This window comes from Ascaphus truei, chromosome 5 (genome assembly GCF_040206685.1).
Source record: "Ascaphus truei isolate aAscTru1 chromosome 5, aAscTru1.hap1, whole genome shotgun sequence".
Taxonomy (NCBI): domain Eukaryota; kingdom Metazoa; phylum Chordata; class Amphibia; order Anura; family Ascaphidae; genus Ascaphus; species Ascaphus truei.
The window spans coordinates 98,763,802-98,784,531 of record NC_134487.1 but is presented as its reverse complement, the minus strand read 5'-3'; the positions used below and the strand labels follow the sequence as shown (position 1 = coordinate 98,784,531).

Here is a 20,730-nt window from a genome sequence, read left to right as displayed (position 1 = left end):
ATTCATTTGTATTTGTAACCATGTATTATTTTGTTTTACTCTGTGCCCAGGACATACTTGAAAACGAGAGGTAACTCTCAATGTATTACTTCCTGGTAAAATATTTTTATAAATAAAAAATAAAAAAATAAAAATAAAATTCATAATGACACTGTCCCTGAATGTGATTGCAGAGTTTGTTCTCACAACATAATCCATTCCATCCATGCCTTTGCAATGGAAATCCTGCAGGTTATTCACCAAGAACCATTTGGACAAATTTAATGTTCTATTTATTAATCCAAATCTCGTGTAGAAAGAAAAAATAAATAAACTTTAGCAATAAAAATGTATCATATTAAAAATAATGTTTCTTTGTTGGCAATGCAACTGATCCCGTTTTTTTTTTTTTTTTTTTTTTTATCTTTCTTTCGTTTAGTTAGTTTCGCAACCTAGAGACTTGTTTGACCCTTTCATTGCCAGAGTGAAGCAACGCGATTAAATGCTCCCTCCCCCCCACGCAGTCACGTGCACGCGCTCCCTTGCCAAAGGAAAGCATTGGGTGTAGCGCTCCGAAGGGAGGGCCAGGTCACCATAGCTCGACTCGTTCAGCGCGCGCGTGAGAGCGAGGCTAGCGCGGTGACGTCACGGGGAGAGCAGGGAGCCTCACCCAGGTTGGGCTGGCGCTGTGTCCGGAGCGGTGCGTGAGGCGGAGGAGCGGCGGCGGGGATCCCAGGCAACGCCGGGGCCCATCCAGGAGGCGGACGAGGGAAGACAGCGGGGTGAGTGGAGAGCTGGGTGTATGGGAACGGGGAATTAGGGAGGGTATCCGGGAATTAGGGAGGGTATCCGGGGGAGTCACCGTGCGGTGCACCGGGGAGAGGATGCACGGAGGGCCGGGCCCAGGTTACCGAGGCCGGCGGCAGCAGGAGCATGAGGGAGGGAGGGAGAGGGGGCGTCCGATGGCGGAAACTGGAGCTTCAGTCATTACCCAGGGTGTGTGAGCAGCTGTGTAGCGGCCGTGGGCTGCACCTCATACACACTGCGAGCCCCCTCTGTGTCAGTGACTGGTCCCCGGTGTCCTGTCTCATTGCACAGTGTGTCATCAGCAGGAAGAGCCCCTACTCTCCCCCCCCCCCCCCTTATATATAAATTCATACACACACACACACACACTCTCTGTGTGTGCTATTAACCACTTTGCTGCCAGAGGTTTTTGCAATGCTGTTATATTGCTTTGCAATGTGTGGCAAGCGCCTCTGGCAGTGTGGGGGTTAGTTAACGAATGCAAGATTCACAAGTTTCTGCGGACACGTTAAAGTTGAGTTTCAGTACCAGGGAAGTGGGTACAGATGCATCAGTACCAGGGAAGTGGGTACAGATGCATCAGTACCAGGGAAGTGGGTACAGATGCATCAGTACCAGGGAAGTGGGTACAGATGCATCAGTACCAGGGAAGTGGGTACAGATGCATCAGTACCAGGGAAGTGGGTACAGATGCATTATCTTTATTTGCCCTGATTGTTGAATTGTTTTTTTCCCCCTTTGCTTGACTCGGAATTACTGGGTGATGTTTGCTGCAGTAGGGGCTTGTTGCAGACTCTGTAGGCAGGGTTTGTCAAGTACTGGTCATTGTTGGTCATTAAAAGTGGAGAAACATCAAACACCAGTGCTCCAACTTCTAATCCCAATTTCACATTACGTTTAAATGGCACTTTGTATTTAGTTAACATACTGCAAAAAAAAAAATACACTTTTTAAAAAAAAATATTTTTATTTTAAAGATGTAAAGGGTTCCAGGTTGATATTTTAGCATTTGGCGGAAAGACAGGGAACTCCTTTTAATGAGTTTCCACAAGTCTGTTGTGGGAATGTTGATGGATATCCCCTTTTTATTAAGGTTGTGTGAACTGGTGTAACTCATTAACTCCCATTCACATGAATAAGAGTTAATGTGCACAATTGCACCATTAACCTAAATGCACCGTATTATATATGGCCTCAGATGAGCCCCGCCTTGTGAGGGAAGTGGTTGCTTCTCAGACCCCCCTGAGCCCTGCAACGGGAAGGAAGACTAGGGTGCTGAAAAGAAGCCATTTCTGCTCATTTATACTGACCACTCAGAACTTGTTGGGAAATCTGTCGTCTTCAGTTGGTGCTGTAGGAGTGTGATTGCACAAGCACACTGCCAAATCAGGCAACAATGGTTTGACTTTGTGTAGCTCGTACAGCTCTGTCAGACCTTGGCAAGGAGAGAGTTAATCTCGCTGGGGATAGTTTGCTAGGGCTGGCTTGCAGCAAGGAGGGAGGGAAGCTGATTAATGCCAGATTGTATTAGGGAGGATGAGATCTCACTCGCCATGTTTCATTGATGTTTGTTGTAGTAGAGTTTGCTCAAGACTACATTTTGTGTATATTTTTAAATTGTCTAATGCCTATTTTTACGTTGCTCCTGACATCTTAATATACACAAAGCAGCGTAATCAATTATCCAAGTGTATTAGTCTATACTTGCCAGTAATTATGTTGTCAGCAGTGCAGCCCTGGCGTTCTTCATTGTAAAACTGGGATTTGCAATGAATTGTCCACATCTGGTACCTTGATATGTGTCTGGTACCTTGATATAGACCTTGTAGAAACACATGCTCTGTTTGGTTAATACACAAGACTGCGTACCCGCTGGCGCTGAGTGAGCGGTGCTTGCCGCTTTTGCTTATGTCTGTATGTGGAAGTCCCCGCTCACGCGGTGCGCACTCGTGCACACTCAGCCGTGCACACTCACCCAGGCTTGGTGTTTGAGTAAACAAAAAAAAATGACTTTAAAGCACGCTCAACTTGCCCGCTACGCCCCATACCACCCCCCCCCCCCCGGTCCGCGTTGGTGATGTCATGTCACCGCTCTCAAGCATGAGCGCGGTCAGGGTCAGCGCCAGCGGGGCCGCAGTCTTAGGCCTCGGCCAGGGTGGTGCTGGTCGGGTTGGCCGCTATGAAACACATTGCGGCAATGTGTGTGGCTAGCGCAGCGCTTAGATGCTTGCAGAGCAAGCAAAGTTGATTTTGCTGCTCACAAGCGTGTCACGTGAGCGATTCGCCTAATGATGACGAACCAGCTCCGTGATGTCGTGGCCGTGCCTCCTGACGAGCGCGCACCTAGCCGGCCACGAATCATCCGGCCGAGCAGCGCACGAGCGCCAGCATGCCCGCTCCCTGCCTGGCCGCAGCCTTAGGTTGCGCTTATAGTGCCGTCGACAGCGATGCGACTGTGACGTCACGCTGCAGTCGCTTCTACTATAAGCGGACGCGACGGCGGCAATGCATTTGTTTTGCCGTGACATTGTGTCGCCGGCACTATAAGCGCAGCCTAAGTAGGAATGGAGAGATTACGTTCTTCTAGTGAACTAAAACCAACAAAAAATATAGATATATAGAGATCGATATACTGTATATTTATTTCACTTGCAGTTTGTATTAAACCAGTTTTGTTCCTTATAGATTGGATGCTAGTAGCTTCTTAAGTACCCAATAACAGGGTTATATTCCATTGTAATGCTTTTGTGTGCAACCACAGTTAAGTTTTTTTCAGTGGTTCAGATGCCTGCATTGGTTCATGGGTGAACAAACCACCAAATGTAACATCTCTAACTTTTTACATCCACTGAGCAGACGCAGTGTTTGTCTTCTGCTGTATAGGAGTCACATTAGGACTAGGGCTGAACACCAACTCCAAAATGGGGGCATAACAGGTTTTTTTTTTTTTTTTCAATCAAGTTAACTGGCCATGGGACTACAGTGATTTACAAAAGAGCCTCTGGTTTTTTTTTTACACTAAAAAGAGAATCTGAACATTTGCCACCACTCAAAGCTAATTTCTGACACTAAAACACAAGAAAACAAGATACTTCTGGAAATATTAGACATTGTTTTGCAATGGGTCTTTAAAATTTTGAATAAAGCGTTTTTTGTCCTATTACAAAAGCTTCACATTTTGTAAAGACAAAGCAGTTGTCTTACACAAGCTGCTCGATGTTCAGATATCTTTAATAGGTTGACACGTACGTGTTGATTGATGGCAAAAATAAATCCTTCTAAAATTTTAACCTGGAAATGTTTGTAAACATTGCAACCTAAAGCTTAGATGGGGATTTCACTGCTTTTTTTTTCCCCCCTTCTAATTGTCCCTGTCACCCCTCCTGTCATAATTGCTTCTGGATCATGGTGGAAATGTGAAGAAATCGGTATACATTACCATGGGGGTGGAGCAAACAAGACTGATAATCACCCTACGCCTATTGGTTACATCAGTGTTTTTTTTTTTTTTTAACCTCCCTTTTTTTTTTGGTTCTGGAACCCTATCATTATATTGTGAAATTTCTGCGCAACCATTACTCTCTAATGGCGCGTCTGCGATCAGATGCATTGTAAGGACCCCCAACCCTCTCTAGTAGCGCGTCTGAGATCAGATGCATTATAAATTATTCTGTATTTAGATGACAGATACTTATCCTATATTTGTATCATTACAGCAAATAAAAACTGACATTTTACAACTTAAAAAAATACATTTTATTCTTGATTCATATTTAGATTAAAAAAAGTATGCAGTCTGATTGGTCAACATGATACTGTATTAAAATGGTTACATGTCTTATTCACATTTGGTTTTTGTGCGACTGCATTTGTATCTGTAAAATATGAAGACAAGCGAATAGGCACTTTATTTCATCATATGAGAGAACAATTTTAAACTAAATGTTAAAATTAAATTAGTAGGTGTATTCCCGACTTTTGATGATAAATACAAACAAGAGATTGAATGAATCTCTGCAGACCTCATTAAAAAGTATCTTGTTGACTGCGCATGAATAGGTGTTATGAAATAGAGCACATAAATACTGTTTTAGGATTTGCACAGCTGATGGTTATTCAAGAACTTCCCCACTTCTGCCAGACGACTTGTGTGGTATAAAATGTGTAAATACGCCCTTGCTTTGCAGTGTTTCTGGGATCCTGGTGTCCTTTTTTTTTTTTTTTCCAGGGCAAATCTTATTGCTTAAAATAAAATGCTGTTGCCATTAGTTTCAAGCAAAAGGTCATATGCTTTGTTGACTTACCAAAGTGATATTCATGGGATTCATGTAAAATACTGCGGAGAATTAATCTAAAATCTGACTCAGCACCCCGATTATAGTGTCATACTCCCTTCTCCAGTGTATCTGAATGAGACTGCAACGGTCTTGGAAGCTTACTGTATATAGTACGGTTATTCTATACATGTAGAAAATGTATTGATGTTTCATCAGAAGTAATTACAATTTGCTGCAAATATTACATTTTCTATTGGTTTTCAATATTAAGATAACAGAAATCCCCTAAACGTTAACTTGTAAATTCTTTTCTCAGAACCCTTGACAGGCAGTTGGTCACATGTTCTGCTATGAGTAGATAGTCTAAAAGAAACACCATCACCATTGTGTTTAAAGAAACACCATCACCATTCTGCTTAAAGAAACACCATCAGCATTCTGCTTAAAGAAACACCATCACCATTCTGCTTATCTTGGTTGTATCTTCAGTAGGAAGTGGGAATTTACTTATGTATCAATACTGTAATTGTGGTAGTGTGCAGACAGAGCCTACTAAAATGTGTCATTTAAGCACGGTTGCACATTACTACTAATGTACTCCGCATAGTTCATAGCAGAATATTATACACAATTAATCATTCTTTGACCAGCTTACAAACTTGCAAATATGTTGGTACACTGGGGTTTGCAAAAAAATTCCCACATCGAATGCCAGCCTTTTAATCACAATCCTTCGTCTTGAAAGTGCAGTCTTGGTTAGATGCACTATGAGTTGTAATACAGTACAGTACATTAATGGATACAAAAACTTTTTTTTCTAAATTTTGCTGCTCACTGAACCAGAAATCCTTAACCGTAATATCTTTAATGGGTTTAAGTTTGGGGTTTTATTCCATTTCGAATGAAATAAGAATGTTGGTATTTTTTCAAATACTTTTGCACCACCGGTGAGGATGTGGCAGTCACCTATGATACATCAATGTGATATTTTGGCTTTAGGCCAGCAGCAGCAGCAGCAGACACATTTGCACATGAACTTAGAGGTAAAAATATAGGATACATTAAAATACAACACACTTCCAAGACAATATTAAATATTAGTAATTAGGTTATGGGGGAACATAGAAAATCTAAATACCTTTTTTTTTTTTTTTAATTTTTTTTATTGTATATGTGAAACTTTCTCCCACTCTTATTACCCATTATGCTGGAGGCACATTATCACAAATCATTGTCTAAATCCTTCTGCCCCTTGTATTCAGGGCTATACATTGGTTAGTTTTAAACGTTTAAAACCCTGAATACAAGGGGAAGATGGATTTAGACAATAATTTTGTGATAATGTGCCTCCAGCACAATGGGGAATAAGAGTGGGAGAAAGTTGCTCTGTTAGAACCAACAGAGCAACTTTCTCCCACTATTATTCCCCATTGTGCTGGAGGCACATTATCACAAAATTATTGTCTAAATCCATCTTCCCCTTGTATTCAGGGTTTTAAACGTTTCAGTCAAATAAGAAACTTGATTGAGAGAACCTGAAATGGGAGAGGTATTTCCACAATACATACTTGGTCATTATTTTTTGTTAAAGTACACAAATGCAACATTTAAAAGTATATTGTACATTTTGTTAAGCTTGATTGTTGGCCAGCTTGCTCCCTACTGGCTGGCTGCTTAGCAATCTCCCTCCAAAGAAATAGAAGCCTGGTTTGACTTTGATACTTGGCATGCTCCAGCAGCAATGGTTTATGCTTGTCTCATGATGCTGCTAATAATAATAATAGCATGTTCTTGTATAGCGCTGCTAGTTTTACCTAGCTCTTTACAGAGACATTTTGCAGGCACAGGTCCCTGCCCCGCGGAGCTTACAATCTTTGTTTTTGGTGCCTGATGCACAGGGAGATAGTGACTTGCCCAAGGTCACAAGTAGCCGACACCAGGAATTGAACCAGGCCCTGCGTCAAACTCTAGGTGCCAGTCAGTGTCTTTACTCACTGAGCCACTCCCTCCCTCATGAATTGTATTTGTCGTTAAAACATACATTTGAAATGTTGGTCTAATGCTGGGGGGTGGGAATTTTGTCTGGGGAGGGGCGCGGGCCATTGCAGAGGCCCCACGCTCTTCCCCCAGGCCTCTGCAACAAGGAAACTTGCCTTGTTTCAGACATGTCTCCATGGCAACGCGGGGTCATGTGATTTGCCGCCGCCGGCGGGTCACGTGACGCGACCCCAGAGCGTCATTTGACGCATGTGGAAGGTAGGAGAGGGGGTGCGAGACTGGGGAAGGCCTGACAGAGGGGCCCAGCTTAAAAAGTTTACACTCCCCTGGTCTAATAGACATTTGATTTTGGTTAAAGATGTTAATTTTATTGGATGACAGAAAGTGTAGCCAGCAAAGTTGTTTTGTAAATGAGATCATTTAAACTAAAAGCTTAGTTCAACCTATGAGATCAGTTCTGCTTTCTGTGCTAGGTATACATACGTGTTGGTTCTTTGTACTGACCAAATTAAACCAGTAAGTTTTTTGTGTTGACAATTATTTCAGCACCTTTTTAAGAGCAAGGGGAACATAACTTGACAACCTTCTTTTTAAAATGTTTTCTTATTTCCTCCACCTCCCTAATAATACATTAACAATTACTTTTCAGTGAAGTTGATGAAAAGCAGTTGAATCTAATATTGAAGCCCCTGGATTAAAGCTGCTGTTAAAAAAAAAAAAAAAGAATGTGCATCAATACAATCTGCACACTGACAAGTGATTAGCTAAGCTGCAGATCGATCCGTTCTTCTGTAATCGACTGTAATAGATTGCTTGCTTAGGGTTATTTAATTCAGTTCTTGCACAGCATTTTGGGCAATGTAGTTCCTAGAATATGATTGACTGGGTAGTTACTAGATACAATTGGTTCACTGCTAGAGAGAGGGTGGGGCTCAAGAGCCAGAGCCTGTCAGAAGGGGAAGGGGCTGTCACTTTGGAAATGCTTCCTACATTAGAAACATTAACATTTCTTAAACGTTTTATATATATATATATATATATATATATATATATATATATATATATATACACACACACACACACACACACACACACACACACACACACACACACACACACACACACACACACACACACACTACAAGTATTTTCACATAGTACAGAACTGTTTTATTACAAAAAACATGTAGGATATTGCTCGAACTGCTGCTTTAAAAGCTAGTGCAAGTTTTATTTTGCTTGTTCTTTGCAGCAAAGCAGTATAGTAGAATCTGACAGTCAGAAGAGGTGCTAAACCAGATTACAGAATGTTGCATGTTCATAGCCAATCTACAAGGCAGGTTTTACCTAATGTTGTTCAGCAATCCTTGTTTAGTGTAACAACACTTATTCCATACAACTGCATGAGGAGAATGAAATTGGTGGGTATTTAAGATGATAACCTGCTGATTGTCTGCTCTACTCACTTCAAAAGCTCATCCTGCTCCATCATAGTATTCCAGAGCAGTGAATATGATTTGATTTATGGAATGATGTTGAACAAAGGAGGATGATTTTGGGTTGACAACCCATAAATCTGTCTTAGTTTTTTTTTGTCACTATTATACAATATGTATTTTGCATATAATAGTAAATGTATATAATCTATGCCACATCATCCTACGCCCTTGTAGGTGATGTGAAGCACAAAGCTAACAGCAGGATGGCATTATAATCTGGATGCAAACTGCTTTTGTACATAGAGAATGTCTTTTTTTTAAAAATGAACCCATTTGCAGAATCGTCAAAAGAGATACCAACTGGCAGACCTTGTGTCTGAACAAGCTATTGTTTCTTCTAATTACTTCAGTCTGTAGGCTGCCACATTTTGGGCAATGTTCTGCATTCGGCTCGTGCACTCTCAAATGGTTAAAGTGTCAGCGTTCAACGGTGGTGACATAATAAATTATGTGGCGCAAAGCAAGTCTCCCATCTTTGTTAAAAATAAAACAAAAAAACACTTTATTTCCTGTTCACCATGGTAGTGGACACCATAGGGTTAAGTCTATTCCCAGCTGAGTAGGACAGGAAATTGACTTCTTGCAGGTACTGTAGGCCGTAAGGCCCTTCCCACTACCTACAGACTGTAGCTATTAGCCACGCCAGGGAGTTCTCAGCCTCTCTCCTCCTGAACTCCGTCGACGCACTGTGGGTGGTCTGCAAGACAGAGGCCTGTGCAACGGGGCAGAACCGCGGATGCGTCATTGAATGTGGCGGGCAGATCTGTAGACCAGATCAGAGGCTCGGATAATTTACCCCAGAGGCGTCTTAAAATGCAGCAGAGTGGGGGAGACAGACCGGCAAGGTGTCTCGTGTGAGGGCTTAGCACGCGCGCTACGATCCCGCGTGAGTGCAAACCGCTCCTATTGGGTGGATTAATGCTGACGTCAGAGCGACGGCACACAGTTGTGTGAAAGTGTCCTGGATAAGCAGCCCCAGCATGGAACGCTCAGCATACAGGAGATATCAGCTGAAAGAAATCTAGAAGCCCGCATGGAAGCTGGGGGAAGTAACGGGTCTCTTACAAAAAACGAGGTGAGTCCTTAGTTTAGTAGAAAGGGAAAAAATGAAATATTTCTTCACCGTATTGCTATGGTTATACAACCAGAAGAAGGAACTTCTAAGGGGGCAGTTGAGTCCGTGCATCAAAAGAAGAAAGCTGCTAAAAACTAAGTGGTGTGCAGCATGTGAAAAACCAGCGTTAGAATCCAAGAAGCTTTGTGCAGACTGTTCCTATCATGGATGAAAGATACAGTAAAGCAGTGTGAAGTCTGGTGCAACAAGCAGGAAAACCAATTCAAAATAGAAGATCCCAGACCAGCCTGAATATTGTGACACACCACATCAGACAAATCAGATGTTATATCACCAAGCTTCAGAAGGGGAGTATGATTCGTCAGAGCAAGAAATACAGGCAGAAGAATCCAGAATTTTTAATTTAGAAATGGTGGATCCTCTTATGAGCGAAGCATTGGAATTAGAGGATACAGAAGAAGATACTAAGGAATCGGGTTAATTATTTGGAACCGGGTAGAAGAAAACCAGATGTTTTCCAATTCATCAAGTAATCAAAGATATGATAAAAATGGAATTGTCACAGCCGGATAGAAAACAGAATATTCTCAGAAAATTTAACAGGATGTATATCCTTTTGTACAAGAGGTAAAATGCTGTGAAGTCAGTCCAAAAATTGATACAGCAATTTCCAGAGTTTCAAGAAAAAGAACCATACCAGTCGAAAATGCAGCATTACTCAAAGACGTAATGGATAGGAGAATTGATAGTGTTTTGCAGAAAGCATATGTAACAGCAGGTACGGCATGCAAACCAGCGATAACGACATCGGTATCGAGTAATGCGGATATGGATTGCTAATATAGAAGCATTGGAAAAAGGAGCCAAGAGAACTTCTATTTTGAAGGCATTGTCAGAAATCAAATGGGCAGCCGACTACGTAGCTGAAGCATCACTGGGTGCGGTTAGACTGGCAGCCAGATCCATGGCATATGCAGTAACGGCAAGAGCAGCGCTGTGGCCCAGACAGTGGATGGCGGAGGCAGCATCCAAAAACAGCCTGTGTAATTTACCTTTTTTGAAGGAGAATTAGTATTTGGGAATAAATTAGATGCAATTATAATCGAGGCATCAGGAGGTAAAAGCACATTTTTACCACAAGAAAATAGAAATAGAAGATATGTCCCTACATACCATCAGACAGAAAGAACACAGTACAGGGAAGCAAGAACATATCGTCCTGGAAAGCCGTTCTCAAGACAGACGTCATGGAAAGATGGACAAAATAAGCTTTTGTGTGGCTCCAGAGGGAAATTCTCATGAAGGTCAAGGAGTCCAGCGGCTTTCAGTTGGGGGAAGACTGGGCTAATTCAAAGCAGCATGGACTCAATCAATAAAAGACGGATAAAGCATCAGGAGATTTCAGAGCAGTATTAGATCTAAGAACCGTAAATGCCTACTTACAGGTAAGAAAGTTCAAAATGATTTCACTAAACATCATCCAAGAAGTAAAATCAAACGATTAGATACTAATAGATCTAAAAATTGCCTATTTACACATTCCAATAGCAGAGGCATCAAACATTCCTCAGATTTGCAGTAAATCAGGAACACTACCAATATACGGTGTTTCCATTTGAACTAGCAACATCGCCCAGAACGCTTACAAAGATGTTGGCTCCATTCATGGCAGAATTAAGAAAAATGGGCGGAGAAAGGTACCTATATCTGGACGATATTCTAATAAAATCACAAAAAAACAAGAGAAATTGCTACAAGACAGAAACATGGGGATGTCTTTTCTAGAACATCATGGCTGGATCGTATATGTCGACAAAAGCCAACTAGTACCAACACAGTCTTTAAAATTCTTTGCAGTAGAATTTCACACGTCAGAAGTAGAGGTGCGATTACCATACTCCGGGATCCAAGACGTTGGACTCCAGACAAAGCTCACAATAGCGAACAGGTCTTCAGCAGCAGATTTTATGAGACTCCTGGGAACATTTACTTCAATGCTAAATGTTGTAAAATGGGTAGATTTACACATGAGACCATTACAACAAAATTTCTTGCAGCAGTGGAACGGAGGTCTCAAGGGTGTAAAACAAGAAATATACATATACCACCACACACAGAAAAAACTTAAGGTGGTGGGAAAATGCCCTAAACCTATTAAAAGGAAATACGTTACACCAGGTACAATGGGTAACAATCACCACAGACGCAAGCAGCACAGGTTGGGGAGCCCAAATGGGAGACCTATTTGTACTTGGCCAACCAAAGAGCGGCAGTTACCATCAAACCTGCTGGTACTCAAGGCAGTGCAGAAAGCATTGGAAGCATTCCACAGCCATGTGAAGGATGGAAACATACCAATAGAATCTGACAACAGGGCCGTGGTAAAATATATAACCAAGCAAGGAGGAACACGGAGAAAAAGACTGAAACGAACATCAGAAATTCTATCCTGGGCAGAAGGCTATGTTACTGATATAACAGCCATACATATACATGGGCCAGAAAATATATAACAGCAGATTTTCTCAGTCGCAACATAATATACCTGGAAGACTAGTCATTAGACAACCAAGTATTCCACGAATTGGTAAAACGTTGGGGGCAACCAGAAATAGACCTGATGGCTGCTCACCAAAACAAAAATGTGGTAAATTGCGCAAGACAATTTCATCCCAGTGCAGGACACACATGCGCTCAGTTTCAAGTGACCGTTCAAACTGGCATATCTTTTCCCTCCAATTCCTCTAATTTCAAAGATATTGAGGAAGATCAGGATCTATCAAGCGGAGGTGATACTGGTGGTACCATATTGGCCAAGGAGACCATGGTTTGCCCATCTCGTGTTCATGATAGACACACTGTGACATCTACCAAATATCTGGGACTGATACGAGGGCCAGTATATCACCCAGAGCCTAAACAATTGGCCTTGGCAGCTTTGAGATTGAGTGAGTGAAAGGTCTTAAGAGAAAAGGGATGTTCGGATAGAACAATAAAAACCCTGTTGGAAGCAAGAAAGAAATCTATCTCAACTGTATACTACTGAATTTAGTTATGCTTCAGAGACTGGTGTGTTTAAGCAAAAACAGAAGTTTTTCTCACCAAATACTGAGACTAGTAGAGTTTCTACAGGAAGGGTTTGTTAGAGGACTCTGCCTCAGTTCATTGAAGGTGCAAGTTTCTGCATTATCAGCACTTTTAGAGCAGAATCTAGCAACTGAAACTCGTTATTCGTTTTTTACAAGAGGTTAAGACTGCAAATCAAGAATAGAGTTCCAGCATGGGACCCATCACCATTACTGAATGTCCTAGCAATGTAGCCTTTTGAACCTATAGATCAAATACCCTTGACGTTATCATGGAAGATTGCATTCCTTATAGCTATTATATTAGCAAGGAGTGGGAGAGTTACAAGCCTTGTCTTTTTAAAGAAACGTTCCTGGTCATCCACCAAGATAAGGCAGTGATGCGACCAGTGTACAATTTCTTACCGAAGGTGGTTTCTCAATTTCATATCAATCAAGAAATTGTAATTCCCTAATTTTACCTAAAACAGGGTAATAAGGAAGAAAGATTGCATAAGCTGGCTGTAGTGAGATGCTTGAAAACCTATATTAATAGGATACAAAACCATAAAGTCAGACTGTGTTTATCCTTCCAGAAGGACCAAGGAGGGGACAAGCAACAATATCTAAATGGATTGTATCATGTATCAGAAAATCATATGAGGACAAAATCCACCGTTGAACTTGAAGGCACATTCAACACGAGCAATGGCAACTTCGTGGGCATTCAAGGCACACGCATCCCCGACACAAATCTGCAAAGCGGCAGTATGGTCTTCATTTAACACATTTATGAAGTATTACAGATTGGACATTCAGACTTCAACTGACGCAAGCTTTGGTCGAAAAGTACTAGTCTGTAATAAAATTAAGTGGAATACTATAATAAAGTGGTTTGAAACTGATATTGGGTTTGTTTTTTCCCTCCCTAAATATACTGCTTGGGTATGTCCCTACGGTGCCCACTACCATGGTGAACAGAAAAAGAGAAAATGTAAGCAACTTACCGTAATTTTCTTTTCCTGGAACCATGGCAGTGGGCACATAGGGAGGGGAACTATGTTTACCTAATATATATCGGTTGTATTTTTCAGCTATATGAGAATCCAGACTATATCTGCAGGTAGTGGGAGGGGTGTTTTTATGGCCTACCTGCAATTCAATTTCCTGTCGTATTCAGCTGGGGATAGACTTAACCCTACAGTGCATACTGCCATGGTTGCAGGAAAAGAAAATTACGGTAAGTTGGTTAAATTTGCTTCTTTTACAGAGATCTTTGCAGTTAGCTTATCATGTTGCCTTAGTTATATTTGTAAGGAGAAGGACGCACAGAACATTTTAAAATGTTTTTAGGTGTTGAATGTTTTGGGTTCCCAATGTTGTCGGGGGAAATATAATGCATCAAGTGAATCAGAATAAGTAATTTACTGGTAATATGTGGCAAGAACAGACACCGTGCATTGAGCGTATAACCGCATCAGGTGCCACGATAGTCTCCGAATACAAAGTAACAGTGATATCAACATAACGTAATAAAGAGAAAAAGATACTAGGCTAAGCTCACAAAAGCAAGGAGCACAAAAGATCAGAAAACAAAGGGGGTGCTGGTAAAAAGGATGGGTGACACTAGGGTAGGCAAACCGAGGGGGGTGGGGAGGGGGGGGGGGGGCAGAAAACGGAGTAAAAAAAACACCAACAAATAAACAGGGAAAATATAATACTAAAATATATAATAAAAAAAAGTTTTTGGGAAACCTCAGTTTTCGGCCCATTCCCAATCGTTCTAAATCACAGCAGTACTTCCCATTATTGGGTCGGCTATCTGAATACCTGGCTACTTTTTTATCAGACTCCAGCACAGTGAAGAGATTAAGCTGAAAAACGTTGCAAATGAGACGGCCATCACAGGAGATCAGCCTGTAGGCTGCATTTCACACTGATCTTATCCTTTGACAGTTGTCTTTTCTTTGGCGTTTAGAACGGTTGGGTATGGTCCTGAAGACGGGGTTTACCTGAAACGTTGCCCCCTTGTTTTTAGTATTCTATTTCCCTTACATTTTTTATGGTTATTTGTTGGTTGGTTTCTTTCCTCTCATTGGTTTGCCTACCCCATTGATACCCATCCTTTTTACCAGCACCCCCTTTAGCTTCTGATGATTTATTTTTGTGCCTCTTGCTTTTGTGAGTTTTTAACCAAGTATCTTTTTCCTTTATTACATTTGTTATGTTTATATCACTGTTACTTTGTATTCTCTTAGGCTTAGTCCATAGACACTGAAGCCGTGCGGAGGCGCGCTGAGGGAAAGCGGTGCTTTCGCTGGCCTTAGAGCGCGCGCCGTCCGTGGGCGTGTCTGGGGGGGGCCGGGCCAGTGACGTCACGGAGCTGGTTCGCCCTCATTGGGCGAACCACTCACGTGACTGTCCCTGCGCTCCCGTGAGCGCCGAAACTAAATATTTGTTACGGCACACGCTTCCGCAAGCATGCAGAAGCGTGCGCGAGCCCCTGCTAAAGCCGCTCTCATTGCGGCTGCAGGGGCTCACTGGTAAGCATGCGCGCGCCTCAGCACGGGTCAGCGCCACTCCCTGCACCATGTCCGAGGCCTTAGCTTGCATCGCTGCACTTTGTGCGGTTGTACACTCAGCGCACGGTGTCTATTTTTGCTACAGATAAAGAGTAAATGACTTATTCTGATTCACTTTCTTTATCTGAGGGTGGGTTCCCTCTTTTCTAGTGTATATACGTTTGTGAGGGATATAAGGGTCCCTTGGGGTTCCCTGCACCTAGACGGTATTCCACTCTGACATAAGGAATGCTGACTCACTATTTTGTATATAAATATAAAGTAGCTACATTCTTAGACCGCGTGCGACCGTGCGCATGGCGCGAACAGGACACCTTAAATGAGGCAGGCCATAGAACGCGTGGCCGATTTGTCGCGAGAAACAATTTTGTGCGACGGCCAGGTCACGTGCGTGGTTCAGCCGATGAGGGCAAATCGTTCGTGATTTTTCACGGCCACGCCTCCACGTCATACAAAGCCCACAGGCTACGGATCGCTGAAGCTAAAGGCGCGTACGACGCCATGCGCTCCGTCGCGCACCTACTATATCCAAGGCCTTATAATAGGATGGCTACTGCTTCAACAAATGTATTTATTCAAAATGGTAGAAAAGGTAATATTTCTCATATTTTTAGGAGAGCTGAAAAATGAACGTGAAAGGGAACTGTAAGAGGTGTGGGCAGAGGTTCATATAATGGAGACCGATTTGGGTGCAATTATATCTTGGCTTTTTTGAGCCTGTTCCTTTATCCAGGCAATACATACAAAAATAACAAACCCCTATCTCTTTGTAAGGGATAACTTGCTTCCCCAGACCCTATCACCCCAAAGTCTCAGGAGGTACCATAAGCAGGTGGCCCTCTATGTCAATCTCTGGCAGGTTCCTGGGTCCTCTGTGTCCAGGAAATATAGGTGTCTTGATCTCAGCAAAGCCTTTGTGCTCAAGACAGTGTCTGTGTGCTTGCTTCTCTGCTCTCCCCTGTGTCTCACACAGGGCTCTTTACTGAGCTCTCATTAGTCCAGATGGAGACTAGTTAATTAAGTGGCTGCAATAAACTATCTAACTGCTGGATTCTCGGAGCTCTGAGGCTGCTTTATTTAAACAGGGATACGTCCCTGTTACAGGAACAAACAAGTGTGTGTGGCTGGGTTGCGTAGTTTGGGAGGCCTGGGAAGAGTAGGAATTCAGTATTTGACTGTGCATGACCATATATGGCAGAATCACATACAGTACTTCATATGTAACTGTTCCTTTACCCCCTGTAGTGCTGGAACAGGCTACATCAGCCAATTGGATCTCTTGGCTGTTTGTGACTGCTACTTGCAAAAAAAAATTCTGGTTAGGGAACTATGTTAATTCTTGAAACCGCTTTGACCCAAAAGCTGCAAGCATACATTCTCTGATTTGCCAAAATACTTTTATATACAGTACCACAAATCAAACTTTTTTTTTGTTTTAAAAAAAACAACACTTTTTTGTGTTGCTGTGGTGTCTTTCAATGTTGGTTTTTTTGTAAGTGAAAATATAAATTAAGCTATTGTTATTTTACTTCATTCAATTTTTGTAATAATTGAAATGTTTTTGGTTTTTGTGGCAGTTTGCTTATGTGGTTCTGAACAAATACAGTAGTTTGTGTTTTTGCTATAAAATCAAACATGTCAGTGTGTAAACGTCAGTAGTATAACAAATCTCAATCACATAGGGCTGGAACTGGGCCCTTTTTCATGATCCACTTCAGATGCTCATTCTTTAACTCCAGGCAACTCGTTCCCTCTGCGTGCGTCATTTATGACTTTTGGCAGAGGATACTTTTATATTCTAAGGCCATGTAGAACAGAGAGAGAGAGAGACTGAACCGAGGACAAAATGTTTGTAACTTGGATTACTCAGTCTGGGTGTGTTTCCCTAACTTCTCTATCATTTAGAAAATATTGACGTGCATTTTATCTTCATTGACTGCCTAACGCGCATGTGTAGCAATTTTCATACCTACTTAACATATAGCATAATAAAGCCAACAAATTGTGATATATTTACCTGCAGATGAACATAGATGTAGCAGATGTTTCCACTCCCGTTAGCGCAACTCATCATGATATTTACCAAACATTATTAACCATGTTGTTTTATTGAAACAACACGTTATTTCACATTACCAAGAGGTGGTAATGGTATCTAGGTAAGAAACTTTCCATTTTATTTTTAATGTATTTGTTTACTCACAGGTTTGAAATTTATTATTTTTTATTCTCTTGTCTTGATTGTCTAGACTTTGCTACTGTAAATAATGTCTTCCTTTGTTACAGATAAGAAAGAGGTGCTATAGGTTTCTCATGGTGTGGAAGGAGTAATAGAATTGTCCCCTTCTGTGTTACTATTTACCACCATAGGTGAAAGATACTTGCATGATTAACTCTTTCCATGATTTGTGTTCCTATCTGTGGACAGCTTTGCCATGGGGCAATTTCCTTTGATGGTTTTTTTCACTAGACTCCAGGAATGGAAGGTCACTGTAGCATGGGGCGGTAAATCCCATAATAGAGATACTTTTGCATCCATAGGAGTATGATTGTCACCATACACCTCCTGTGCCCACAGGGCAGACTAGGGGTGGATTTATTTTTGGATCCTGACTCAGTGATTCTATATATAGAAGGTCAATGAAGTCATTTGCTTGAGGGGTCGGGAAGGAGAAAAGAGAACAAACTGATTCAGTGCTTTTGCACATTCTACCTGGCTGAGGAGTAACAAGATATATGCAAAAGGGGCTTTCTGCTTTAACTATCTTGGCTGCTTTTCGACTGCTAATGCATTTTGATATTGGTATTTTGATATTGTGACCAAAGAGACACCAAATTTATTCTGGCTGATTCTTGTGGAAAGGAGAATATAGATTAGTCATTTTGCACGCTCTATCTTCCTCTCGCATGGCATTGGAGGCAAGTGCAACAAGGAGTTTGCAGGCTATTAGGACCATGGAGCCATAAGGCTGCTATAGGCCCTTTATGTTGAGCATCATGGATGGTAAAGTAACAATAGGTACCTGCTGTTATTTGTATGAAAAGTGACGTGACTCAGTTATGCTCATCATTTGCATGCCTACAGACAGAATCCCCTTATATACAGTGGACAATGTTCACACTGTTCGGTAATTTAGCTGCTGTAAATATGATCTGGGGTCCAAAACAACCATGCAGCAACACTAGGCTGGGCAGATAACTGATTTGAAGTATTGAATTGAGAACGTTTCGGGTAGTTATCCTTTCTATGCCTTTCTGGGTAGCCTTTGAGAGCTGGTTGAAGGAGCTGGAACTGTAGTTGCTGGCGTTTTATTTAACCTTGGTTGCACTTTTAAGATGATGCTCTTTTTGTGTTGGCAGAGTGAGAGGATGATGCATGAAGACACGAGGCCTTTCTTCCATTCTTTTGATCTGCTTCACTCTTACTGTAGCAAACACACATTTTTACTAGCTGAGAAGTTTAAACCGCCTTGCTGTACAATAGTGGAGTGTTTATTTGTAATTTGCACTTTGTTGTCAACTGCTGTCACTGTAGTTGGTTTCAAAGATTGATTTCAAAGCCAGGCACCATTACAAACCATTCTGAACAAATGTTGCAGCACAAGTCCCAACATGTGAAGGTTTTGCTCTATACCGAGGGAGAGCACTATAACGTAGAACAGATAGTTCAAACCTATGATGTACCAGAGAGCAGTTGTACAACACTCTTACCTAGGTAAGAGATTTTTAAAATTTAATATTTGAGGACACTCATGCTAGTCCTTCCAAAAGTAAATCGAAATCTGAGCTCTTAACTTTATTTTTTATTTTCTAAGAAATGATAAAATGCACAATGGATCGGCTAATTCACAACTTCCATCTCTGTAGAAGGCATAAACATGCAATTTAGTATACAGTGTGTTGCATCATAGACTATAAAGCATTGATTGGCTCAGATGTTTTGGACACATCGTTTTTTTTTTTTGTTTTTTTTAAGACCTTTGTTCTTTTTTTTTTTTTTTTTAAATCTCAAAAGTACTTGCATGCTCCGTGTACATCATTATTGTTCCAAACACCTGCATTTAACTATTATTTGACTGCTTGTCTTGGTCAAATAAAATATATCGTACTACATACCATTTTTAGCTACATTTTTGTTTTTCCGAGTATTGTTCCGGAATTGAAATTGTCACTATCTTCCTTTTTAACACAGAGTTGTATGAACTGGACGGACTCCAGGTTATGAAGAGCATTGTAGATGTAGCCACGTTTCTACGCGGGGCCTGTTTGTGCTACTGACCCCACTGTACTGAAAGGGGCAATGTACCACTTTGGAATTTGTGGTTGTGGATTAAACGTGGAATCATTCAGGCAAATAAATGCTTGTTGATGTGTTATATCGGTTTGTAAACGTGTTGGATAAAAAAGGATTTTTTTTTTATATCGCACAGATATTGCCTGCTTGAAAGTAAAGCCATGGGTTGTTCGTGCAATCTATTTTGAAAAATGGTATGTTCCTGCCAAATGAGATGAATGTGCGCGCATCTCCGTAGCATTTAATATCTGCTTTTAACTTCTAGTATTTACCAAGACCTCTATTAATAAAAAGGCTACAGTTTCCATAAAAGCTAATAATCATTTGACTATGTTTAACAACTTGCTTTAATTACATAGTTCTACAGTAGCTGAGGTTGAAGAAAGGCATACGTTCATAAAATTTAAATCACATCACGTGGTAAAATAGTTTTTTATTTAGATTTACTTTTTATATACATCTATCCTAAAGCATTAGACAAGTGCATAATGATAGGGTTTCTATGTACTCTAAATCCTCCCAAGTGTGCTCAGTCCTTCGAGAGACTATATTTAGGACATTGGACCTCCACACTTAACACGCTAGTAGCAAAGCAATATGTCTGATATCAACTTGCACATTTCTATCAGGACGGCAGTGTGGATGAGTAGCTCAATCAAAATACAAACTCAATCCTTGCTTTATATACTTTGAGACTCGTAAAGCATTTTTTATTATAGCGATAGAAATTGTTGAATTTTTTTTATTTATTTTTTATCCTGAACTAATTAATAATGGATTTAATGTTCTAATAATAAGTGCAGGCGTATGTTGTCAAGTAAGTAAACAAGTGTTTTTTTTTTTATTTTTTATTATTATTACAGGTTGCCCGGGTGTGTTTTAAAGGATTTGAATAAAGTCCTTTTGTAGAAACTGATTACACAACTACTCGGTAGTTGAAATAAAATGCAAACAATACACATTCTGCTCATGTCCTGTAAGTACCATGGTCTTCGAACAGCAGTCCGTAGTGTTGTAATTTGTGTTGGCACCTGCTGTTTGGTCATCCTGTTCAGGAGAGGTTGTGGCTCAATTTTCACTCCATGAACAAAATAAGAGATACAATGGCTGCGACACGCCGCATCAAGGGGTTTTAAATGAAGTTGTGGCCCAAC

At 41.1% G+C, this 20,730-nt stretch overlaps 1 protein-coding gene across 1 annotated transcript in view; it reads left to right on the top strand.

The window, feature by feature from the left end:
- The first annotated feature begins 605 nt into the window (after positions 1 to 605).
- Positions 606 to 20,730, top strand: part of RAP1B (RAP1B, member of RAS oncogene family) — a 79,288-nt gene continuing 59,163 nt past the window's right edge. Inside the window, exon 1 of the mRNA XM_075600300.1 lies at positions 606 to 761. The gene's annotated coding sequence lies outside the window, so the exon portion shown is untranslated. The remainder of the gene's footprint in view (positions 762 to 20,730) is intronic.